This window comes from Bubalus kerabau, chromosome X, assembly GCF_029407905.1.
Source record: "Bubalus kerabau isolate K-KA32 ecotype Philippines breed swamp buffalo chromosome X, PCC_UOA_SB_1v2, whole genome shotgun sequence".
Classification (NCBI taxonomy): domain Eukaryota; kingdom Metazoa; phylum Chordata; class Mammalia; order Artiodactyla; family Bovidae; genus Bubalus; species Bubalus kerabau.
In genome coordinates, this window is record NC_073647.1 from 14,820,198 (window position 1) to 14,847,542 (window position 27,345).

A 27,345-nucleotide genomic window follows, 5' to 3' on the forward strand; every position below is an offset into this window, starting at 1 on the left:
GGTTAGGTTAGCAATGAAACAAGGAAATGAGTCCTGGAAATATGTTTCAGAATTGTACAAAGCAAGAGTAGTCAACTGGTATCCCTGGATGAATTTTCAAAGTCAGTAAACCTCCTGAAATTGTATGCAAATTTTTTCAGGTATGTGCATTTTTGGGGAAGAAAATCTATAGCATTGAACAGATTCTTAAATAGGTTCATGACCCCAGAGATGATAAGAACCACTGGCATATAGAATTAAAATGTTTCTTATATAAGCAGCTAAAGGTTGCAACATCAAAAAGTATCCCACAGTCCACGGGTGACACTACCCACATCACAGAGGGCCCACTGCTTATCTGTCTCAGCCAGTACCTTAACCTATTATTGCATACTGTTTTCCACTTACCATATTAATTGAAAACAAAGGCAAAGAGAAAAGGTAACTGAGAAAGAACTTCTTTTCCATTTTACAAAGACTCTTAAACTGCAAAATAAATGTTTCTATAATAAGGTCAATGACATGGATAAGTGCTGTCTCTCATGAGGTGAATATTTGAAAATCACCAAAAGAGAAAAGAGAAAATATTTACAAATCAGTTACCTAAGGAAGACAAAATAAAAAGCTTGCTGAAAATTTGATTTTTGAAAATCATTTACATAAAAACAGTCTTGATATGAAACCATGGCAGATTTCACCAAGAACTAATAAATGTCAGTTGAATTTTTTTAATCATGTTTTTAATATACTAGGAGAGCTTACTAAATGAATGAAAATAAAAATACTTTTAATTAAAATAAATGCATGTGGGAAAATAATTCAAAACATAGTGAGGGGTTGAAAATATGCACTTGGATTGGCTCATTTGCATGTAAAAGAAAATTAAAAGTAACAGTCACTGAAATTAGATAGAATTTCTATCTTTCTCTTGTAAACCAAATCTGGAGGTTAGTATTTCAAGGATGGTTAGGCTGCCTCTACATTTTCAAGGGTGCTTTCCTGGTGGCTAAGACAGTAAAAAAAAAAAAAAAAATCTGTCTGCAATGCAGAAAACCCTGGTTCAACCCCCTGGGTTGGGAAGATCCCCTGGAGAATCCCATGGACAGAAGAGCCTGGTAGGCTACAGTCCATGGGGTCACAAAGAATCAGACACAACTGAGCGACCAACACTTTCACATCTTCAAGAACCTAGGTCCTTTCTATCCTGTTTTTCTGGCATGTGTAACTTTCATTATGCCTTGTCTAGTGCTCTGGACAGCACATTTGTATTCTATCACAGAGGAAGGAGGAAATGTTCAAAAAAAGTATGTACCTCTATGACCCATTTAAAGACTTTTCTGAAAATTCACATCACAGGTTAATTTATGTACTAAGTTCATATGTGGAAGCCCTAACCCCAGCATCCCAGAATGTGACCTTGTTTGGAAATAGGGTATTTGCAGATATGTTAGTTAAGAGGAGGTCCTTAGGGTAGCCCTAATTTAAAATGACTAGTGTTCTTATAAAAAGGGGAAATTTGGACAAGAAACATGCATGCACAAAGGGAGAATGTGGTCCACTATAAGCCAAGAAGAGAGGTTTGGAACAGATACTTCTCTCACTTTCCTCAAAAGGAACAAACCCTGTTGATGCTTTGACTTTGGGCTTCTAGCCTCCTGAACTGTGAGACAGAAAATTTCTATACTTTGAGTTACTCAGTTAATGATATTTTGTAATGGCAGCCCTAACAACAAACTAGGACATTACACAAAACCCTTCTGCTTACATCATGTAGGTAGATGAAACTCAGTCCCATGGCCAAGTCTAGTGTCAAGGAGGCTGAGAAATGGAGTCTTTAATCTGGACAGCCATGTGTCCAGCTAAAATGTGGGGCAGTCTTATTGAAAAAGAGAATGGCTTTGGGGGATCAAATAAATAGTGTTTGCCACAAAGTAAAAATTGAAAGTCCCAAGTCCCTGCCCTAGATCCTCTAGAGATAGTGCAAACACAGTTTACATTTTTTGTGCATCTCTCTCTCTCTCTCTCTCTCTTTATATATATATATATATATATATATATATATATATATATATATATATATTTGTGTGTGTATATCTCTCTGTCTATATATATATATATATTTTTTTTTTTTTGCACAGTTGTCTGAAAGTGTCCCAAGTGATAGCAACAAGTGCCCCCACTACCTATTTGAACACTATTGATCAAAATCATGTTTTACAGTGGAGTTAATAAAACTATGTATCTTCTATGCATCTTCTTGGAGAAGGAAATGGAAACCCACTCCAGTATTCTTGCCTGAAAAATCCCATGGACTGAGGAGCTTGGTAGGTTTCAGTCCACGGGGTCGCAAAGAGTTGGACACAACTGAGCAACTTCACTTTCTTTTCACTTTCATGTATCATCTAGGGTTAATAGAATTCATTGATCATTTAGCATATTTAGTACAGCCTCTGACATATAATATTTTTAAGTACGTGCTAGTGGCTGCTATTAAAGGGGCAACCTTACACACCTAGATTTTCTTTATCATCCAACTTAAATGGTATTTCCTCTATAAAGTATTCCTTTGTTCTTTCAGGCAGAATTAATCACTCTTTTCTGTTCCTATTTAAATTGGCTATTACTTGTACATCTTCATAAAAGTCATGTGAAGTTGGTATATACTCAATCTCTAAGTATAGATGAGGGAAACTTACACCCAGATCACTGATAAGCATGATAGAATGGGGATGTTAATCCAATCCATTCAGCAAAAAGTTATATTCCCTTTAGACTAAATATTATGTATGGTAATTACTCACTGAGGTAGAGAGAATTTTGGCCACCATGATCTCCACTGCTTGCTGCTATTCCCCTGAATATAGTAAATTATATGAGAAAAGGGACTTTGCATATGTAATCATTACTAATCTGCTGACTTTAAAATAAGTACATTATCCTGTACTACCAATATGGGTCCAGTGCAATCACATTAGCTCTTAAAAACAAAAGAAAGGCAAGAGTGGAGCTCAGAGAGATTCTAGGAATGAGAAGGATTTAACACATCAATGCTGGTTTGCAGATGGAAAAGTCACATGAGAAGGAAGACAGGCAGCTTCGAAAAACAGAGTGGCCTCCAGCTAGTCCCTCATTTCTACAGCCTCAAAGAAATGAATTCTGAAACAATCTGAATAAACTTGAAAGCAAGATTCTTTCTCAGAGCTTGCAGATAAAGCCCAATCTCGCTGATTAACTTGAGTTTGGCCTTGTGAGACCCAAAACAGACAATCCAGCTGGGATACATTGTGCTTGGACTTCTGACCCACAGAAACTATGAGGGGAAAAAAAAAAAAAAAAGGATGTCATTTTAAGCTGTTAAAATTGTGGTAATTTTAAATTATGGCAGCAAAAGATAACTAGTGCATCTATTTACTTGCATCCTGTATTAAATGAGTTACTAAAAATTTGCTGTTCATTTTTAACCACCCCACCCCAAACCAAACCACAGCATATGACCTAAATTACTAGCAGTCACTAGTAGTAGACAATACATTAGTGGCTAGCATTCAGTTTAGTTCAGTTCAGTCCAATTGCTCAGTAGTATCTGACTCTGTGACCCCATGAACCGCAGCACGCCAGGCCTCCCTGTCCATCACCAACTTCCAGGGTTCACCCAGACTCATGTCCATTGAGTTGGTGATGCCATCCAAAAATCTCATCCTCTGTCTTCCCCTTCTCCTCCTGCCCTCAATCTTTCCCAACATCAGTTCAGTTTTCAGTTTCAGTTCATTCGCTCAGTCATGTCTGACTCTTTGCAACCCCATGAACTTCAGCACACTAGGCCTCTCTGTCCATCACCAACTCCTGAAGTTCACCCAAACCCTTGTCCATTGAGTTGGTGATGCCATCCAACCATCTCATCCTCTGTCATCCTCTTCTCCTCCTGCCCTCAATCTTTCCCAGCATCAGGGTCTTCTCAAATGAGTCAGCTCTTCATATCAGGTGGCCAAAGTATTGGAGTTTCAGCTTCAACATCAGTCCCTCCAATGAACACCCAGGACTGATCTCCTTTAGCATGGACTGGTTGGATCTCCTTGAGGTTCAAGGGATTCTCAAGAGTTTTCTCCAACACCACAGTTCAAAAGCATCAATTCTTTAGCCCTCATCTTTCTTTATAGTCCAACTCTCACATCCATACATGACCACTGGAAAAACCATAGCCTTGACTAGACGGACCTTTGTTGGCAAAGTAATATCTCTGATTTTAACATGCTGCCTAGGTTGGTAATAACTTTCCTTCCAAGGAACAACCGTCTTTTAATTTTATGGCTGCAATCACCATCTGCAGTGATTTTGGAGCCCCACAAAATAAAGTCAGTCACTGTTTCCAGTTTCCCTATCTATTTGCCATAAAGTGATGGGACCAGGTGCCATGATCTTCGTTTTCTGAATGTTGAGCTTTAAGCCAACTTTTTCACTCTCCTCTTTCACTTTCATCAAGAGGCTTTTGAGTTCCTCTTCACTTTCTGCCATAAGGGTGGTGTCATCTGCATATCTGAGGTTATTGATGTTTCTCCTGGCAATCTTGATTCCAGCTTGTGCTTCCTCCAGCCCAGCATTTCTCATGATGTACTCTGCATATAAGTTAAATAAGCAGGGTGACAATATACAGCCTTGATGTACTCCTTTCCCTATTTGGAACCAGTCTGTTGTTCCATGTCCAGTTCTAACTGTTGCTTCCTGACCTGCATATAGGTTTCTCAAGAGGCAGGTCAGGTGGTCTGGTATTCCCATCTCTTTCAGAATTGTCCAGAGTTTATTGTGATTCACACAGTCAAAGCCTTTGGCATAGTCAATAAAGCAGAAATAGATGTTTTTCTGGAACTCTCTTGCTTTTTCCATGATCCAGTGGATGTTGGCAATTTGATCTCTGGTTCCTCTGCCTTTTCTAAAACATCTGGAAGTTCACAGTTCACGTATGGCTGAAGCCTGGCTTGGAGAATTTTGAACATTACTTTACTAGCGTGTGAGATGAGTGCAATTATGTGGTAGTTTGAGCATTCTTTGGCATTGCCTTTCTTAGGGATTGTTATGCTTCTTACACATATAAACACATCTTTAATTCTCATGTTTTGAAGTAGGTAAATTTTTATCCGCATTTTACAGAGAGGGAAACTAAGGTTTAATTGACACAGGTAAAGTCAAACAGCTAGTATGTGGCAGTGCCAGAATTTTGAATCCAGGAAGCCTAGTTCCAGAATCTGTGCAACAGTGAGAACCACTATCCTGCCTGATTTATTGAATAAACACTCAATAAAAATATATTAAACCATTTGTTGAAATGACTTCATGGAAACTACTTCCTCCTTTAAGAGGATGGCCAGGTATTCAAAATAAACGTCTGTTTAGGCAATTGTTTTGAGCAGCATCAATGTTTGTTCCAGGCTCCTTACCTACATATTTGCATTGAGTAGGCTTGGGATGGGACTCTGAACTTTGCCTCTTTAAAGCCCGAGGTACATTTTAGGTAAGGCCACGCTGAGAAATAGTTGGCTATCTCCTCCAAGAACTGATTTAGTAAATACTTACAGGGCTTCCTTGGTAGCTCACTAGGTAAAGAAACTGCCTGTAGTGCAGGAGACCCGGGCTTGATCCCTGGGTCGGGAAGATCCCCTGGAGAAAGAAATGACAATCCATTCTAGGATCCCTGCCTGGAAAATTCCATGGACAGAGGAGCCTGGCATGCTGCAGTCCATGGGGTCGCAAAGAGTTGGGCACAACTGAGCGACTAACATTAACTTACTACAGACAATCGTTTTAACATTCATTTAAACATATTAGAGTAAAGAAGGCAGAAGGTCAAGCTGAAGACTATATTGCTCTTTTTAGGGTTCTCCCAAATAAGAGAAAATGTTATGGAAGCTATGATTTTTGAAGTACTGCTGTTTATCATAAAGACCATCATAATCAAAGTAGTATTAAGTATCAGATTCAGAAATACATTGATGACTTCCAAACATTTCATCTAATTTTAAAATGTAAGGCTCTCTAGTTTTTTGAATTAAAAAACAATCATGATAAATGGATAAGTATTATACTCAGTTTTCCTTATAGTTATTTAAATTGCCGCTGACAATTTATGTGACTTGTTGTTAAAGAAGCCTTTTAAACAGTGCTAAGGTATATTTATGTATGTTGTACACTGAATATTTTATCACAAGCTTTCAATGAATTGTTTTATTGTACTGAATTTATCATAACAAGTTATTTATTATATGTTCTCTTATTCGTGTTGTTACCCTACTCGGAGAAAAATAATTTATATTTTCATGACATTTACTTGTTGATAGTAGTTTTTATAACCTTGCATTTTGCTCTACTATTCATTTTTATCCATAATGATTTGTGATTTAAAGGTTTTACAACAGCCTTCTGAGTTTTATGCATAGTGAATCATAATACTGGCAAACTATCTCCTTGTGTATGAGATCAATAGTAGAATGAAAATGTGTTATTATTATAATATTTTAGAATTAAATATAAATGATGAAAAGTACAGCTAAATCTTAATTCAGTAAGGAATACATGTATACCTATTCATTTTGATGTAAATTATTTTTTCATTGTTTCATAGCCATGAAGACAGAAACCCAGTATTCAGATGACAAATTATGATGGATTATGCTCAATAAATTTTGTTCCTATTCATTTGGCTGTGTCTCATAAACCAAGTAAAATTGTCTAAATCAGGAAAATCCAACTGGAATGCTGTATTTTGGGGAACTTAGATTAATAATTATAGCCTGAAAGATATACACTAACTGAAGTGTTTCCTCAGTCAAAAAGGGAAGATTGCATTATGCCCAGCATATTGTCTGTACTAAATCTATTTTATTTGTATCCTAATTCTATGAATAATAGTGATATATGTATGGTCTATGATAAATATCTAGTAAGTAGACTTTCGGTTCCTCAAAACACTTCATTCCCTCACATTGTTGGATAACAATTTATCAAACCACACTCTTAGACATTCTCCCACTTTCTTCCTAAATTAAATCTTAATGTTAGCTGCAACTGCCAGATGTTCTTCATTCTGAAAAATGTAGCAGAGGAGTTGGAGATTTTTTGAAGTGCCTAGTCAATCCCCAGTGAACCTGCTTCTTTTTTTTTTTTAATTTTATTTTTAAACTTTACAATATTGTATTAGTTTTTCCAAATATCGAAATGAATCCACTACAGGTATACATGTGTTCCCCATCCTGAACCCTCCTCCCCCCTCCCTCCCCATACCATCCCTCTGGGTCGTCCCAGTGCACCAGCCCCAAGCATCCAGTATCGTGCATCGAACCTGGACTGGCAACTCGTTTCATACATGATATTATACATGTTTCAATGCCATTCTCCCAAATCTTCCCACCCTCTCCCTCTCTCACAGAGTCCATAAGACTGTTCTGTACATCAGTGTCTCTTTTGCTGTCTTGTACACAGGGTTATTGTTACCATCTTTCTAAATTCCATATATATGCGTTACTATACTGTATTGGTGTTTTTCTTTCTGGCTTACTTCACTCTGTATAATAGACTCCAGTTTCATCCACCTCATTAGAACTGATTCAAATGTATTCTTTTTAATGGCTGAGTAATACTCCATTGTGTATATGTACCAACGTAATTGGAGAAGACTGGGGGAGAATGTCAGTTCAGTAGATAAGGGATTCTGGTTTCCCCTTCAGATTTTTCCTGTATGCATTAAAATATGCCATCAATTAATGCTCTATTTGGGCTAAGGATCTACTCCCATAAAAGGATGATAAACTGTATGGGCTTCAATTTTTATGCTTTCTCTTTGTCGCTGTTCTTTGAGGCCTACCTGGAGTTACTTAGCTGCTGAGGGATGTTTGTTACCACATATTCCAGTATAACATTAAAAAATAAATAAATTAAATAAAAAAATTTTTAAAAGAAGTTGTCGATTCTGTTATCTCTATCATCTTCCTTCTCATTGCTCAGTTTATCAGCCTCTTATAATATACCTTCTCCTTAGCTGCAGCTTCATGTATACTACAGTATCAGCTGTAATAAAGCAGCTAACAAGAATCATTAAATCAGTCAATTGGCTGTTCCGTGATGCTTGAAAGACGTGTTTTTGGATCAAGTTCATGATCTTTTTCAGTGCTCAGTGGATTGTTTTGTTTATTTTGATTCCTGGGAAACACAAAGTTGAAATGTGAAAACTATGGAAGTGTTAATTCTACTCATTAAATTTGGGCCATTAATATACAAGACCACAATTGAATCTTAATATTATAGGTTTTGTGCCATTCGAATTTCTCACAGATATAAAAAAATTAATAATCACTGCTTCCAACACTAACACAACAAAGCAAACTGCAATAATAAGTTGTTGCTTCCAGAGCATAAGATTAAACAATGCAGAGGATGTAATCCACACATATAAAAAACAGTATACTTATATTTTACACAGTAATAGCAATTACCTAAGGTGTGAACCAGCACCAAGATATAAGTTTTTACTCTTTCTTGATATGGGTTCCTGAGGATGAAAATGCACTTATTCAATTTTCCACCCTTTCATTTCCAGCCTCACACAGTGCATTTTCTCTAATATACTAGGCATCAGTAAATATTTGTTAAGTGACTATTTAGATTATCTATACCTTATAATTTAGCTATGTAATTAGTTTCTAAACTGTTCAGATGATACTTTCTTCTAAGACAGGCCTTGTCTAATTCATCTTTATTTTTCTTACTGCCTCACATAGTTTGTTGAACATGCCTGCATCCAGTAAAACATGTCTGAATTGAACTGAATGGAACTGAGAAATGTATTAATGTGACCAAGGCAATTTGTCCCATCTTTAAGCCATGCAGTTTGGATTCACACATGCTTTATTCATAAGCTGGATCTCTAAACATAATTTATGTCAACCTCTTAGAAAATGTGTGCTATTGATTTTAAAAGGAATGGGTGAGAAGATGTTCATGGTTTAAAGTGGTGTTTATTAAATCTTGCTTAGGAAAATCTAGGGTTATGCAGAGTGCCCTCAAGGGGGGAAATTAAACCAAAAAGTGATCCCTCCTGAAAATGTCTGCTTTTATCTGTTGAACATAATACATTTACAAGATTTTATTTCTATAAAGTTTAAAAAGTTGGAAAACAGTGGTGTAGAGTGACTTATCCCTATGATTGGCAAAAATAACAAAATAACTGGAAATAAACCCCTCTGAAGAATAAACAGACTAGATTAGAGTTTGCCATTTACTGTTAAGTGCATAGAAACTCAAAACTGAACACTTCTATTTGACATTTTTCTTGGCTCCCTCACTACAATCAGTACAGTATTTCATTCAGCTTTTACCAGAAAGATGTGGAAAATGAAAATGTGGATTTCTAGTTTTCCCTCAGTTTATTGAGATATAATTGACATACAACACTGTGTAAATTTAAGGTGTACAGCACAATGATTTGACTCAAATATATTGTAAAATGATCACCACAAAACGTCTGGTTAACATTCATCATTTCATATAGACACACCACAAAAGAAGAAAAAAATGTTTTTTTTTCTTGTCACAAGAACTCTTAGGATTTACTTTTAATTTTGAAATACTCCATACAGCAGTGTTAATTTTAGTCTTCATGTTGCACAGTATATCCCTAGTACTTACTTATCTTATAACTGAAATTGTGAACATTTTGACCCCTTTCATCTAATTCCCTTTCTCCCAGCCTCCACCTGTGAAGATGTAGATTTCTTATGGATTTTTAAAAGTCTTATAAAGCACATTCTACTATGCATTGAAGCTTTAAGAGCTATAATTATGATACCAAAACGGATTTAACTCAATCAGATTGAGGTCATAATCAGTGCTCTTTCCTATTATTTAAATGGTTTAAAATTAAAGACTATCTGACTCCATTAAACACATGTGACTTTCTTTTCCCTCGAGGATCTTATTGGGTAAGGAGGTCAAAATGGTCAATCCTTCCAAAATATGAAAACTGACTTAGTGGGAAAAAATTAACCTTTTTCCTCTCATATATCTTTTCTCAATATCCATTTGGAATTAATAAGCAAAACTTGAAAACTTTATAGATAGCCATACATTATGAAAAAATGAGCAGTCCTTGGTAAAGCATCCCTTTATTGCAAAACGTTTCAAACTGTGTTCTCATGAGCACTTACGCTGCTACTTAACTGGCCAAGGTCACCCCTGGCCTCATGTGGCTACTCAGAACTTGAAATGTGGCAAATCCAACTTGACATGTGCAATCCTCAACTGTATTTAAAGATTTAGTTCAAAATGTAAATATTAATCATTAAAAAATTTTTAAGCTAACATTTTTATATAATGGGTTAATTAAGTATATCACTAAAATTCAGTTCAGTTCATTTCAGTTGCTTGCTGCTGCTACCGCTAAGTCACTTCAGTTGTGTCTGACTCTGTGCGACCCCATAGACGGCAGCCCACCAGGCTCCCCCATCCCTGGGATTCTCCAGGCAAAAACACCAGAGTGGGTTGCCATTTCCCTCTCCAATGCATGAAAATGAAAACTGAAAGTGAAGTCGCTCAGTTGTGTCCGACTCTCAGCTATCCCATGGACTGCAGCCCACCAGGCTCCTCCGTCCATGGGATTTTCCAGGCAAGAGTACTGGAGTGGGGTGCCATTGCCTTCTACTTCAGTTGCTTAGTCATGTACAACTCTTTGCAACCCCATGGACTGCAGTACGCCAGGCTTCCCTTTCCATCATCAACTCCCGGAGCGTGCTCAAACTCATGTCCATCCAGTTGGTAATGCCATCCAACCATCTCATCCTCTGTTGTCCCCTTCTCCTCCTGCCCCAATCCCTCCCAGCATCAGAGTCTTTTCCAATGAGTCAGTTCTTCACATTAGGTGGCCAAGGTATTGGAGTTTCAGCTTCAGCATCAGTCCTTCCAATGATTATTCAGGACTGATTTCCTTTATGATTGACTGGTTTGAGCTCCTCGGAGTCCAGTGGATTCTCAAGAGTCTTCTCTAACACCACAGTTCAAAAGCATCAATTCTTTGGCACTCAGCTTTATCTATGGTACAACTCTCACATCCATACATAACTACTGGAAAAACCATAGCTAAGACTAGATGGATCTTTGTTGGCAAAGTAATGTCTCTGTTTTTAGTATGCTGTCTAGGTTGGTCATAGTTTTTCTTTCAAGGAGCAAGCGTCTTTTAATTTCATGGCTGCAGTCACCATATGCAGTGATTTTGGAGCCCACAAAAATAAAGTCTGTCACTGTTTCCACTGTTTCCCCATCTATTTGCCATGAAGTGATGGGACCGGATGCCATGATCTTAGTTTTTTGAATGTTGAGTTTTAAGCCGCATTTTTCACTCTCCTCTTTCACTTTCATCAAGAGGCTCTTTAGTTCCTCTTTGCTTTCTGCCATAAGGGTGGATTGCTTTATTTTGAAGATAAAGTCACCATCTTGTACCTCATTTCTAGAAATCAGATTTGTTGCCAGGCCCCTTTCATCAATACCTCAGATTCTCCATGTGGACAAATACAATACCAGTATATTCTATTGTCATTCTTTCTAGACACTATGTTCCATATGTAGATCAACTTTTAGGTCCTGCTGTTTTTCTTCTGTAATCTCAACAATTCCCATTCCTATCAATGCCATAAGAGATAGTAATCAAACTGGGTTAAGAACATAATTGAGAAAAATCAAGGCATATTCAGGAGTAAAGGCCATTCTCTTGGATCCTAGCCCATTGCTTTTTGTACTTGAATAGTTGGGAAATAAAACCTACTTGAAGGTTCCTGTTCACATACACATACACACAGAGAGAACTAATCTTTCCATAAATCACTGTGCTGCTGCTAAGTCGCTTCAGTCGTGTCTGACTCTGTGCGACCCCATAGACGGCAGCCTATCAGGCTCCGCCGTCCCTGGGATTCTCCAGGCAAGAATACTGGAGTGGGTTGCCATTTCCTTCTCCAGTGCATGAAAGTGAAAAGTGAAAGTGAAGTCACTCAGTTGTGTCTGACTCTTAGCGACCCCATGGACTGCAGCCTACCAGGCTCCTCCGTCCATGGGATTTTCCAGGCAAGAGTACTGGAGTGGGGTGCCATTGCCTTCTCAAAGCACAAAAAGTATACATCAGAAGAAACTTAAATAAACCTCTAGTATATGTCATTTGACTTGCAGCATGCAATGAAAAGGAAAAATAAAATTAAAATAGTCTCCATTATTAACAAACATGTTCTTTCAGCCAGGAAGCACTGTAATTCCCAGGTTCTTTCTATGAAATACTTCTGGGCCAAGGGTTTATCCAACTTTAGTGTACATAGGATATACTTGTAGATCATAGTAAAATGTAGATCTCCAAGTTCTATTCAACAAAGACCCAGATGCTATAGATTTTGAATCAGACCTAGGAAACTGCACAAACAACTCTGACAGAAACAAAATACCTATAAAAACACAAGTAGGTTTTGGAGGAAACTAAGTTAACACCAAAAGTAAGATTGAAAGTTAACCTAATTTTATAATTTAGAAGTACATTTCACAAAAATGTAATCTGTGGAACTGAAAAATAAAGTCAATGGCTCACGTATGCTTTAACACTTAAATGAGAACAAATTTAACACTTAAATGAGAACCAGAAATAAAGTAACAAACACCTTAGGACTTCTCCTGGAGTCAAGAAGAAGCACAAAACTGGGCAGCATTTTTTTTTACTACCAATATTAAGGAGATATGCATTTCTTGAAGGAGCACAAGAGCTGTACTCCCCATACCATCATCAATATATCACCCAACTATACCTTTTTGGGGACTGATTTCCAGAAAACAACTAGGAAAGACACATGATAGGATGGTGTCTGGTAAGTTCTGTATGGGTAAGGTTGGCAAAAATGTGATAGGAAAATGTTCCTCTTATAAGAAAAACCTGTTATTCAGCAGAGCAGAGATGGAAAGAATGCAGATAGTATAGCAAGGTGGATAGTAGCTGTGTGTGGTGTAGTCTGATCATTTGCATTTCTAATGAATCCACAGGTGATGATGATGCTGTTGATCCAGGGTTCATACTTTGAATACCGGTAGTTTGGATTGCCAAAGCGTCAAGTCGTTAGGGGTAAGAAATAATGCCCACCTACTTACCCAAGCACCAGATTTGCCCACTCAAAGACTCCAACAGCAAGCCTTCCTACAGACACCACCAGATGGCCCACCTAGAATCTCTGGACAGGCTGATTGGGTGAAGTACTTTGCCTGCCAAACCAGTTGGTAAGACTGGAAGAGGTGCCTACTTCCTCAAATGCACAGGCATCAATACAAGGCCACAATTAGTAGTCAATGGATAAACACTAGCATTTGGAGTCTCATGCTTCAACTGGAAAAAAAATACATATGCTTTTACACTGGAGAAAAATTCAATTTAAAGAGTTACTATTTAAAACTGAAAACATATCTTACAGGTGCTATGAGTAACTTCTTACATGGATCTAGCCAGAAGATCTAATATCAGTGAATGTAGGCCAGGGCCAATTCATTTGTGACTTCAAACTGTTAGTAAAGTTGCATTTTTTTGTAGACAAAGTCCCATATGAAGATTAAGGTTCCTGCTTTGGGAAAACACTTTTTGATCATGCTTCTTGCTAGTTATATTCTGATTTCTGGAAGACTACATGTCAGTTTGAATGGCTCCCTAAAGGCAAAATTTTGTGAAGCATAAGCAGAGGGGCAGCACAGAGCTAATGAAAGCCTTGGGAGTGCTACAGGATAGAAAAATAGACAGAGAAGAGCAGAGTATCAGAAACTTGGAAAATTCAGGGCCATGAGCTTTTGCCTTTTACAAATGTCAGGCACTATGAGCATAAGATAGAAATGTAGGTATACGATAACTTTTTAAAAATTACTTTTGTTCCCCTAAATTCTATAGATGAGTTTCTGGTGATATGATATCCTTATATATATTGGGGTAGACATTTGAACTTAGAAAAAAATGAGGTTTGAGAGGGATTTATGATTTTTCATACAGCATTGTGAGTAGGAATTGAGAAGCCAATTCTGGAAACTACCTTTAAAGCATAAGCACTTAGAAGGGAATAGATCAAAACATTGTCCTTAGTTTTCTATGGCTATTGCATAAAAGTAGCACAGTAGTGGTAAAGAGTGTGGATTCAAGCTAGACTGCTTGGGTTTGAATCTATACTTAAAAGTGTGGCGCCTTAGGAAAAAGGTTTAAGTTCTCTGTACCTTTGTTGCTTCATTTGTGAAAAAGAAGTAACAGTAACATCTTCTGCATCTGGTTGTCATGAGCATTAGAAAAAATCATCAATGGAAAAAAAAATTATCAGAGTATCTGATCCATAATAAGTGCCCAGCCACTGTTATACTGTTCAGTTCAGTTTAGTTCAGTCACTCAGTCATGTCTGACTCTTTGTGACCCCATGAATTGCAGCACGCTAGGCCTCCCTGTCCATCACCAACTCCCAGAGTTCACTCAAACTCATGTCCATCAAGTCGGTGATGCCATCCAGCCATCTCATACTCTGTCATCCCCTTCTCCTCCTGTACCCAATCCCTCCCAGCATCAGGGTCTTTTCCACTGAGTCAACTCTTCACATGAGGTGGCCAAAGTATTGGAGTTTCAGCTTCAGCATCAGTCCTTCGAATGAACACCCAGGACTGGTCTCCTTTAAGATGGACTGGTTGGGTCTCCTTGCACTCCAAGGGAATCTTAAGAGTCTTCTGCAACACCACAGTTCAAAAACATCAATTCTTTGGTGCTCAGCTTTCCAACAACACAAGAGAAGACTCTACACACGGACATCACCAGATGGTTAACACCAAAATCAGATTGATTTTATTCTTTGCAGCCAAGATGGAGAAGCTCTATACAGTCGGCAAAAACAAGACCAGGAGCTGACTGTGGCTCAGATCATGAACTCCTTATTGCCAAATCCAGACTTAAATTGAAGAAAGTGGGGGAAAACCACTAGACCATTCAGGTATGATCTAAATCAAATCCCTTATGATTATACAGTGGAAGTGAGAAATAGATTTAAGGGCCTAGATCTGATAGATAGAGTTCCTGATGAACTATGGATGGAGATTCATGACATTGTACAGGAGACAGGGATCAAGACCATCCCCAAGAAAAAGAAATGCAAAAAAGCAAAATGGCTGTCTGAGGAGGCCTTACAAATGGCTGTGAAAAGAAGAGAAGCAAAAAGCAAAGGAGAAAAGGAAAGATATAAGCATCTGAATGCAGATTTCCAAAGAATAGCAAGGAGAGATAAGAAAGCCTTCCTCAGTGATCAATGCAAAGAAATAGAGGAAAACAACAGAATGGGAAAGACTAGAGATCTCTTCAAGAAAATCAGAGATCCCAAGGGAACATTTCATGCAAAGATGGGCTCAATAAAGGACAGAAATGATATGGACCTAACAGAAGCAGAAGATATTAAGAAAAAAGGTTATACTGTTAACTATTATTTTATTCAAAAATTTCAGAATTGTCTACAATAAACTTATATTCTTATATTTTCAGGAAAATGTTATATTAAAAACATACAACACAGATTTCCCTGGTGGCCCAGTGGTTAAGAATCTGCCTGCCAGTGCAGGGGACATGGGTTCCATCCCTGGTCTGGAAGATCCCACATGCCACGGAAAAACTAAGCCTGAGGGCCATAACTACTGAGTCTGTGCTCTAGAGCTTGCAAGTTGCAGCCACTGAAGCCCATGCATCCTAGAGCCTGTGCACTGCAACTGGAGAAACCAACACCAAGAGAAGCCTGTGCACCGCAACTAGAGAGTAGCCCCCACTCACTGCAACTAGAGAAGGCCCACAAAGACCCAGCACAGCCAAAAACAAATAAGTAAATAAATAAAAAAATTAAAAACATACATTATTGAATATACATATATGTGCGTAGTCACTCAGTCGGGTCTGACTCTTTGTGACTCTATGGACTGTAGCCCGTCAGGCTCCTCTGTCCATGGGGATTCTCCAGGCAAGAACATTGGAGTGGGTTGCTATGCCCTCTTCCAGGGGATCTTCCCAACCCAGGGATGGAACCCAGGTATCCTGCCTTGCAGGCGGGTTCTTTACCATCTGAGCCACTGGGGAAGCCCATATACATATACACATATATACTTTATTTTGTGTATTTTGTAATTTGGGATTTAGAAAAGTTTGAGATGAGGACATGCTTTTAGCCATTTATTTTGTAATCCAGTGAAATCAAACTGGATTCTAGAAAAACAATATATATACAATCTACATTTTAATCTCCATAGCTCTTGCATTATGTTTCTGATGGTGAGTGACTGTGGGAGTCTATACATGTTATTTACTCCTTCTGTGTAAAATGAGGATCATTAATACTGAACTTGTATGGCTGTGGTGGTAATTAGTTAAGATAAACACAGAAGGCTCCTCTCTGCCTAGTGGCTGGCATTCAATTACTATTAGTTGCTATCACTCCAAATCACCTTTAACAAGTAGACCAAGTAGTCTGACATGTACTATGTTCCAGTATAGTTATGACTCAATGTAGAAATCAGGTCCAGGCCACTAAATACATCTTCTTGCCATTGTTTTCATATGTACAATTCCCAGATATACTTAGGTTGTGAGGCCAAAGCACAATTTTATAAACTTTTTTTTTGCAATAACTATGGGACAATCTGTAAGATATATCTTCAATGTCAATTTTCTATATCATGCACAAATGACTTCATTATCTCAGGAAGTTCCTCTGAGAGACATCTACTCTTTACTGAAATTAAAACCATATCCAGCCCAAAATTCCATTACATGTGTAATTTGATCATCCTAAATATGTGAGTTAGGGAGTTCTTTTACCATTAATGCTTCTATAGAGATGACATATGATTATCTGAGGTGTGAAGTGACAGATGACTGTTCAGAGCATAGCGATTTATTTTTGTCTAAAATACTGGAGTGCTGTCACTATGGTGGCATAATTAACATCACAGGTTTACCCTGAATAATCTCAAAAGAGACTTGTAATTAATATAATTGTGAACACACAACAATTAAGGACATTATAGAATGTCTTGCAATTTATAATGATAGGAAGGACTTCTTTTGCCAATTTCTGTTTATTTCTATTCTGTGCATGGAATTGCCCTTGAGTAGTTAGTAATCAGTGCTTCAATGCCATCTGGCTCTTTGTGGATAGGCAGGCACATCTCCAAAATCATAAGGTGAAATATCAACTGTAAAAAAAAAGAGGTTTATGTTCTCTGTAATGTACTAGCACAGGCTTGAAGTCAATAACTGTTTGCTAGTCACAAAAAGAACTTAAAACTGGAATTCAATGCCATAGAATGTCAGGCAGCCCTACTTCCACCATCGAAGCAGGAAATACGACTTAGCAGAAGTTGCCTTCTGTGAAATAAAAGTCAATACATTGAATACTGCCAGCATCCCCTTGAAGTCTACCAATTTCTAAAGACCAGTTTAATGACCTGTTTTGGTTTTGGAGTAGGTATCTTATGAGTTCTATTAAGTGAACTTTAGCAGCATGGATACAACAGACTAAATTATTCAAATCCTGGTCTTTTTCTTCTCTAAGCCTAAATTCCTGATAGATAGTGATTAAGGGCAGGAATCTTGGATGTCAAGGAGGCTCTGGTTTTGATCTTCCTCTACCAATTTTTGTGACATTTAATGAATTACTTAATCTCTCTGAGCCTCAATTTTCTCATCTGTTTAATGGTAATAATCCCTGGCTTTGTTATAAGGATTAAATGTGTTCACATCATCACCTCTAATATACTAGTCTATCTATTTCAATTTTCTGCACTCAGAACTTGGCTAAAGTAGCAATTGTCAAACAATTGTTCTTCCCTATTACAATACCTTATTTCCTTTATTCTCCACATCCAATGCAATACCAAGTCCTGTGGCTTTGGTTGCAAAACAAGTCCCCAGTCAGTTCACTTCTCAATATTTCTAGTACTAACTACTATTATAGGGCCTTTCCAGGTGATGTAGTGGTAAAGAATCAGCCTGTCAATGCAGGAGATGCAGGGGACTTGGGTTCAATCTTTGGTTTGGGAAGATCCCCTGGAATAGGAAATGGCAACCCAATCCAGTATTCTTGCCTGGATAATTCCATGGACAGAGGAACCTGGTGAGTTACAGTCCATGGAGTTGCAAAGAGTATGACATGACTGAGCACACACACACACACACACACACACACACACAAATATCATTATAATCCAATCCATAACTCTAAATGAATTCAGTTCAGTTCAGTTCAGTCACTCAGTTGTGTCTGACTCTTTGTGACCCCATGGACTGCAGCACGCCAGGTTTCCCTGTCCATCACCAACTTCTGGAGCTTACTCAAACTCATGTCCATTGACTCAGTGATGCCATCCAACCATCTCATTCTCTGTCATCCCCTTCTCCTCCTGCCTTTGATCTTTCCCAGCATCAAGGTCTTTTCAAATGAGCCAGTTCTTCACATCAGGTGGCCAAAGTATTGGAGTTTCAGCTTCAGCATCAGTCCTTCCAATGAATATTCAGGACTGATCTCCTTTAGAATGGACTGGTTGGATCTCCTTGCTGTCCAAGGGACTCTCTAGAGTCTTCTCCAGTACCACAGCTGGATTCAATAACCTCCTAATAGGTTTCCCTAATTCAATTCTTGACCCTCAGTATCCATTCTCCCCACAAAGTTTTAAAATGCAAATCAGATTATATCTCTTCCCTTCATAGAATATATGCAATAGAGTCTCATTGCTCTCAGGATCATTTCTTACTTCTGCTTACAGGGTTTCTGTAATCAAGATCCTGACTACTTCTCCATCTTCTCATTTGATTCTCCCATCAGGCTTCTCTAAACATGGGATTTTCCAAGCAAGAATACTGGAGTGGGTTGCCATTCCTTCTCCAGGGGATCTTCCCGACTCAGGGATCAAACCTTGGTATTCTGCATTGCAGATGGATTCTTTACCGTCTGAGACACCAGGGGAGCCCTCTTCTTTAGTGAGTTCTATCCAAACAGGCCTCCCTCTCTAACAACCTAAACTCTATTACACCTTATGCCTAGAATGTTTTAACCCCAGATTTTTGTATAGCTAATTTTTTTTATCTCAGTCCAAATATCACTTTCTCAAGATGGTCTTTCTTAATTCTTATATAATCACCCTGTTTACATCCCTTACAGCATCTAATATAATGTATAATTATCTTGTTCCATTACATGTTTATCCCCTTCCTCAAGTACAACATACGCTCTATGTAAGCAAGGATATTGTTTCCTAGAAAGGTTTCTGTGTCTTAGAAGTGTTCAATATGTATTTTTAAAATGAATGAAGAATACCTACAAACACTTATAACAATGTCTGTGTTCAAAAAGTGGTAATTACAGTTTCTGTTAAATGAAGAGAAGGAAAAGGAGAAGGGAAAACAAAAAGGAGGGTGGAGAGGGATAAATAAAATAGGGGGAAGGCATGGAAAGAAGAAGCTAAGGAATAACTTAAATATTTCTCTACATTTATACTTTGTTGATTCAATGGCAAAGACATAATACATTGAATTCTAAAATAATTATTTCCAGTAAGTTATGGAAAATTACAGGGAGAAAGTTAATTTTGAATTGACAGATAACATCAAATAACCCTCTCAATAGGAGGGATATTTGGAGAAGGGAGTGGCAACCCACTCCATTATTCTTGCCTGGAGAATCCCATGGACAGAGGAGCCTGGTGGGCTACAGTCCATGGGGTCGCAAAGAGTCGGACACGACTTTGCGACTAATATGCATACATACATATATTGGACTCATTTATAGCCCCATTTCTCATATTGTTAACAAGGCACCGACTTTCTCCACCAAATATTTCACACTCAGTAAGCTTTCCTGCAAGAGCCTACTTGGGTTCTTCAAGGTCTCAAATTTCTTTTCTTCTGTGGAGAAGCTGGCATATTTCTTATTTAAAAGTGAGCTTCCCAGGTGATGCTAATGGTAAAAAGAAAAAAAAAAAAAACTGCCAATGCAGGAGATGTAAGAGACATGGATTTGATCCTGCGTCAGGGAGATCCCCTGGAGGAGGGCATGGCAACCCACTCCAGTATTCTTGCCTGGAGAATCCCATGGACTGCAGCCTGCCAGACTCCACTGTCCAAAAGAGTCGAACATGGCTGAAACAACTTAGCACGCATGCACATGTAGACAAACATAGTTCAAATGATGCTAATTATGCCTGACAACATTCCCATTCCAAAAGAATACCTTGGAAATCTATAACTATATGTTTTTATGAATGTGTTAGACCATGATTCCAAGAGTTACAAACCATTTTGTACCCAAAATGTTTCTAATTTAAGGCTCTATATCTCTAAATGTAAGCCGCTTTGGGCAGGACTACTTTTGTGTATGTATACATATATATGTATAGCTTCCAGAACGTTAATCTTGATTGATACTATGCTTTATGTAGTTAATGATTCTGCAAATATTTTGAACCTTATTTCCTGTGTTATGTTAACATGTTGTCAGGGACTCTCTATCTTCATGTTATGTTCTTCTTTTATAATGGAAACTCTGTCACTTGATTTTTCTTATACAACTAGGAATGTTAAATCTGGTTTAATCACATAGGGCTTCCCAGGTGGTGCTAGTGGTAAAGAACCTGCCTGCCAATCCCTGGGTTGGGAAGATCCCCTGAAGAAGGAAAGGGCAACCCATTCCAGTATTCCTGCCTGGAGAATCCCATGGACAGAGAACCTGGCATGCTACAGTGCGTAGGGTTGCAAAAAGTCAGACACGACTGAAGCAACTTAGCTTGCATGCATGCAATCACAGAGAACCATCATTGAAGGGTCATTGCATGAACTGTCCAAAATTAATCTCAAGTGCATTCTCTCTCTTTGTCTCTGTTTCTCTCCCTTCTCTCCTCCCTCCCCCTTCTTCCTCTTATTTCCTCTCTTTCTTTCTTTATATATATATATATATATATTCAGGCATGAATATTACTCCGTATGAAGTATCATCCTCTAAACAATACTTCCTATCGCAGTGCTAAAGAAGATAGCACAGTCCTAAGCCATTAAGAAGAGCATCTTCACTTGTGTACTTTGACATCTCTGAGCAATGAATGATGATATTTGTGAGTTATGATTTTAAGAAGCAAATTGTCATCAATTATGTTAATTTATTTGCAACAAGGGTGGTGTGTGCAAGGCCTTATTATTACATATATTAGCACCCCAGAAAATAGCTATGGCTAGGCTTTTTGGTTTCAAGATAAAAGTTTTAGTCTAGGGGTCCCACTAGGCAGATTGACTGATACCAAAATCTTAAACATGCCAAAAAGAAGTCATTTTAAATACCCTGTGACCTCAGTTTCCATGGTGGACTCCCTATTCAACTGTTTGCTAGGAGTATTGAGAGACGGCATACATTGTCTTCTGTTATCCCACTTTCTTGTTAAATAAACCTCATACTTCTTAACATGAATCAAAAGCAGTAACTTAACTAATTAGTCTGACATTTTTTTTCCTTTTTCTTTTTTTTTAATTTAATTTTATTTTTAAACTTTACAAAATTGTATTAGTTTTGCCAAATATGACACACTACTCTCCACCAAACTTAACCAAAACTTCAGTGGCTTAAAACTACAGAGATCTAAAGAAAATGAAACACACACTGACCAGGACGCAAGGACCACACAAGTAGAAACTTTTTAAAAATCACCATTCCTTTTGCTATACACAACAGATTTAGAAACACAAACTCTAAATAAACATTCTCCATACTCTTCTTCCTACAGTTTTTCATTTTCATAAGCTTTTGGCCTGGATGTTTCTAATTTGCTAGAAAGATAAGATACTAGATATCCAGTCTCTTTGGAAATGAATTCCACCAGGGAGTCATCAAATTTTGCAGAACTAAGAACTTTAATCATTTTACTTCCAACTCTTCTTCAGGAGCTTTAAGCAGCATGAATATAGTAAAAATGTTATACCTGTTACCCATAAAATGGGTGATGCAAAAAATATGTTAACTTCAGGGTGGGAATTAAAGTACTGTGCACATCATATTTTTTGAATGAAACTTTCAAGCTGGAGAATATCATAGAGTTAGTAAGTCTTTTAGGCAGGTTTTTAAAAAAAATTATTTATATAAGACCATGTTTCCCTAAATAGTCTCCATGGAACACTTGCTCTGTGAGATGTTGTGCAAAAAAAAAAAAAAAAAAAAAGTCTACTTGTAAAATTCTACTTAAAGGATCTTGCAGTGAACATTCTTTAGAAGATTCAGTGCTACTTATATATTAAAGATAGGGCCATGAGCAGCAGTAATAAGACATTCACCCCATGTAATCCTTATGAAGAACTTGGTGTAGAAAATACTGATAAAACAATTTCTTTCCTAAACCAGACAGAAGGCCATTGCCCATTTCAAAGATTCAGTCTTTTCCATATTCTCCAACTAATTTATTTTTCATATAATTTTTAACAACAGTGGTATTATAGAAATGCTATATCCCTTCAAAACTGAACACTTATGTCAATGCAATAAAACACAAGGTGATGCTGCAACAGTCAATAGCTGCTTCCCTCTTCCCAGTATGCCAATTAATCGGCAATTATTTCATTTACTCTGAAGATCCTACTCTTGACCCAATTTCTAGCCTCAAAACAAGGTTTTATCTCTCACTTTCTTTTCACTGCCAAAGTGCTGATTGGTTGCTAGTCCCATCGAATCTATCTCAAAGAATCCACTTGTAACTACTCAGCATGATATGTATTTTCACCTCTGTGCCTTTTCTTCTTCTATTCACTCCAGAAAAAAAAAATGACCTTCTTCCAACTTTTCACTTACTGAATTAACAAACTATTTATTTTTCAGTTTCAAATATAACAGCTTTTGAATGTATTTTCTAGTCTCTTCTACTGAATTCCTCATTCCCTTACATTTTTAATAGAAAATTGCTTATGGAACTAGCCTTGTTTAAACCTATATTGAATTTTATCTCATATTAAGATTGTTTTTTCCTATGTTTACAGACTGTAAACCTCTTGAGAGCAGGAGGCCATGAATTATTCTCCTCTGTATTATGTAGAACAGTGCCTTACACAAACTGGCATTAAATATTTATTTGTTGATTGAGTCAGTAAATGTCAATAAATTAAACTTTGAAGAGAGCTTTATTTGCCTCCATGGAGAGAAACACATGTAAATTCTAGAATTTTGTAACAATAAAACACTGAATTACTCTGTGTATTCTTCTTTCTTGAGGTTGTACACCTTTCTTTCTTTAATTTTTTTTAATTCTCACAACTCCAAGTATTTATCCTAGAGTAGGACAAATATTTCAGTTTCAAATGTTCTATGAATGATCTATCACTTGAATTATATTTTAAATTAAATAGCATTGAATTTTTCTTGTCTAAGTTATATGACTGGCTTCTGCGATTTCACATCAAGAATGGGACATACAGGTGATGTAGGGGATTAATGAAAAATGAAAACTCGATCCATAATGATTAACAAAAATAACCATATTCATTTCATCTCACTTTTTCTCTCTTCTCCAACTCTTGAGTTCAGAATGCTACATAATTAAAATGTAATATCAAAAGAGAAAAGTAATATAATAAAATACAAGTTCAAATACTCAGGTAAAGCCTCAATGGGCATCATCTTCATTTTCTCAAAAGTGCCTACAGCAAGAACAACAATAAACGAAACCCACAAAGATCAGCTGAAGGCAGTGCTGACAATAATGAAAAGAAAGAACACAACATTCAGGGAGTGGTATTAAGGACCCTAGGTATTTATGGGTTTGGAAATGAAGAGAAATGATGAATGAAAATGCATTAAGGGTTAAGGGATGTAAAGCCAAAGTTTTCTGGTTCATTTTTGTCCTTATTCAATGGTGCCATGAAATGAACTCAATTATGAACATAAGAGCAATAAACCATAGTCATTCCTTCAATTCAACTCTGAAAAGGATCCAATCAAAAGTTAACCATAAAACAAATTCAAAATTTGAATGCACAGGTACCCAATAGACACTAATAAAAATAAATGGCAACTTTTCTAGTTCTCAGACAATGAATTGTTATAAAACCAAACAGAAACCTCTTGGAAAATATCTAACAAAACTTGTACTTTATTCACTTCGATTATCTTCTCCTCAAATATACTTCACAGAGTATCATTACAAATCCCATGTGTGATAAGCTCATTTTCGCTTATAATTCTATCCCAAACCTCCAAGCCACCAAAAATACACCATGGTTTCCAAACTCCAAGAACCTAAGATTGAAATTTAAAAAACAGACCAAACCGAAACAACAACAAAACAACACTCAGCAAAATTCTTGTTTCAAGAAAGGACATTTCTTAAGATGAAAAAATTTTCCCACTTAGTGTACAAACATTGGTTCCAACACATCAGCATGCTGAAGCCCTGGGAAGGCAGCCCTGGCAGCAAAATAAAATCTCTCATCTCCCTGTGGGTCACAGAACATAAATAACACCAACACAGAGCTAATAAGTGGACTCATTTACCCTTTGCTGTGGCTTTCAGAAAACCTTTCATCAAATTTATTGCCAGAGCTGCTGCACATTATTGTGTTCTTTATTAGGCATTCTTCTCCCTGAAGATTAATTCAGGACTTTATGAAGCTGCGTGTTCCAGAGTAATAGATGATTGCAAGTAAGTTAAGAGGTGTCACATTCACATCACTATAGACACACAAAATTGTGGTCACATAACTGATGATTCTTGACATAGTATATTGGCTTAACGTCGACATGACAACTCTCTTTTTGGACCCATGCCAAAATGGGAATATTTGGGACATTCAGCTTCGAGGGAGATGGATAATACAGAATAAAAATAGTTGTGGTATGTTCCCTCAACTACATCTATAATATGACTATATGTGCAACTTCTAGAAAAGTATTCTGTCAAATCACTGGGTCTTGCTTCTCATCTCCCTCATATCATCTTTGCCAAAAAACAAGACTGAACTGATAAAAGTATATGTTTCATACATTTTTCTATGGCCTGACTTCTATGGAAATGAATTATCACTGGTTTAGCTTCTATATATAAAACCAACTTTGAATTTATCATAACATGCTGACATAAATAAAACTTTGAATTTGTCTACATTGACTTCAAATTGAATCCACCCTTCCATCCATCCATTTAATAACTATTAAATTCCTACTATCTATTAGGTACTCTTCCAGGTATCAGGTAAATAGTTTTTTTTTTTTTCCTAGTTGGAAAAATAGCTAAATTGAGTTGTTGGTTTAAGATCTTTGTAATAAACAAATTGAAGGCTGATTAAACTGAACATTTAAATGTTAAGTATATTTTCAAACAGTGTGTCTAAGTCGCAAAACATAATGTCAAATAGACATTTAGTAAATTTCAGTTAGTATATTCAGCATAGAGAGGCCACCTGTATTATTTACACTTCAAAATGGACTTTTGATATTGTTACTTGGCCAGATAAGACTCAAATTGCTTGTATTTGTTTTAAAACACTTTGGCTATCTAACCTCTATGTCAAAATGGCATTCATACAGTTTTACTAAGATTGATATCTATAGGGCATACTCTTCATCTGTAGTGCAAATAACACCAAATTAAAAGGATTATTTCACAGGAACAGCACATACTTTCAAAGCACTTACCATGTGTCAGTTCCTTGTATAGTGCTGATCAAAAAGTTCACTCAGTTTTAAGTTAAAAGATGTATTTTTCATATTCATCAAGAACTTTATTGAACAATGTATCCACTAACTGAACGAACTTTTTGGCTAACTCAATATATTAATCAATTAGTCTATGTGTTCAGTTCAGTTCAGTTCAGTCGCTCAGTCGTGTCTGACACTTTGCGACCCCATGGACCGCAGCACGCCAGGCCTCCCTGTCCATCACCAACTCCCGGAGTTCACTCAAACTCATGTACGTAGAGTCGGTGATGCCATCAAGCCATCTCATCCTCTGTCGTCCGCTTCTCCTCCTGCCCCCAGTCCCTCCCAGCATCAGAGTCTTTTCCAATGAATCAACTCTTCGCATGAGGTGGCCAAAGTACTGGAGTTTCAGCTTTAGCATCAGTCCTTCCAATGAACACCCAGGACTGATCTCCTTTAGAATGGACTGGTTGGATCTCCTTGCAGTCCAAGGGACTCTCAAGAGTCTTCTCCAACACCACAGTTCAAAAGCATCAATTCTTCGGTGCTCAGCTTTCTTCACAGTCCAACTCTCACATCCATACATGACCACTGGAAAAACTATAACCTTGACTAGACGGACCTTTGTTGGCAAAGTAATGTCTCTGCTTTTTAATATGCTGTCTAGGTTGGTCATAACTTTCCTTCCAAGGAGTAAGCGTCTTTTAATTTCATGGCTGCAACCACAATCTGCAGTGACTTTGGAGCCCCCCAAAATAAAGCCTGACACTGTTTCCACTGTTTCCCCATCTATTTCCCATGAAGTGATGGGACCAGATGCCATGACAGTCTATGTGTTAGGTATGTACTATTTTCCTCATTTTACAGAGGAGGAAAGCTGAGATAGAAGTTAATAAAGCCAGTGAGAGACAAAGGCAGGGCTACATGGCAGACAGAAGCAGAGGCAAAATGATTAGCCCCTATGTTATGAGAGGGCGTCCCAGGTGGTGCAGTGGTGGAGAATTCACCTGCCAGTTCAGGAGATGCAAGAGACTCAGGTTTGATCCCTGAGTCGAGAAGATCCCCTGGAATAGGAAATGTTAACCCACTCCAGTATTTTTGCCTGAAAAACTCCATGGATAGAGGAGCCTGGCAGGCTACAGTCCCTAGGGTTGCAAAGAGTTGGACACGACTGAGCACACACAAACATGCTATGAGAGAGAGAGAGAGAAAGAGGCAGAGAGAGAGGAGAAATTTTCCCATATTATAGTTTAGTTTGACAACTTTGAACTACAAACATTAAAAATCTCCTTAATCACCTACAGTCATGATTTCTTGAGAGCTTATTAAAGGTGGCCTATACTTAAAAGGCATTCATTTGGAATGGAAATAGAAATCTTGTTTTAACCATTCCCCTGAAAAAGATTGCTTTACAATTGTCCATGGTGGAGGGCATAGACGTTTACATATGTTAGTTTTCTTAACTAAATGGATAACAGTGATAACTCTGTAATTCTAAAATTCAAAATGTCATTCACTCACAATTAGAAAAATCGCACCTAGTAGTGAAAGTTATGGCCACATAGATAATATGGAATAAAAAGTAGAATTAAGGGGCCCAGAAATGGACTGTCATTAATTAGTTTGAAATAAAGTCTTCATTATTTTTTCTTGA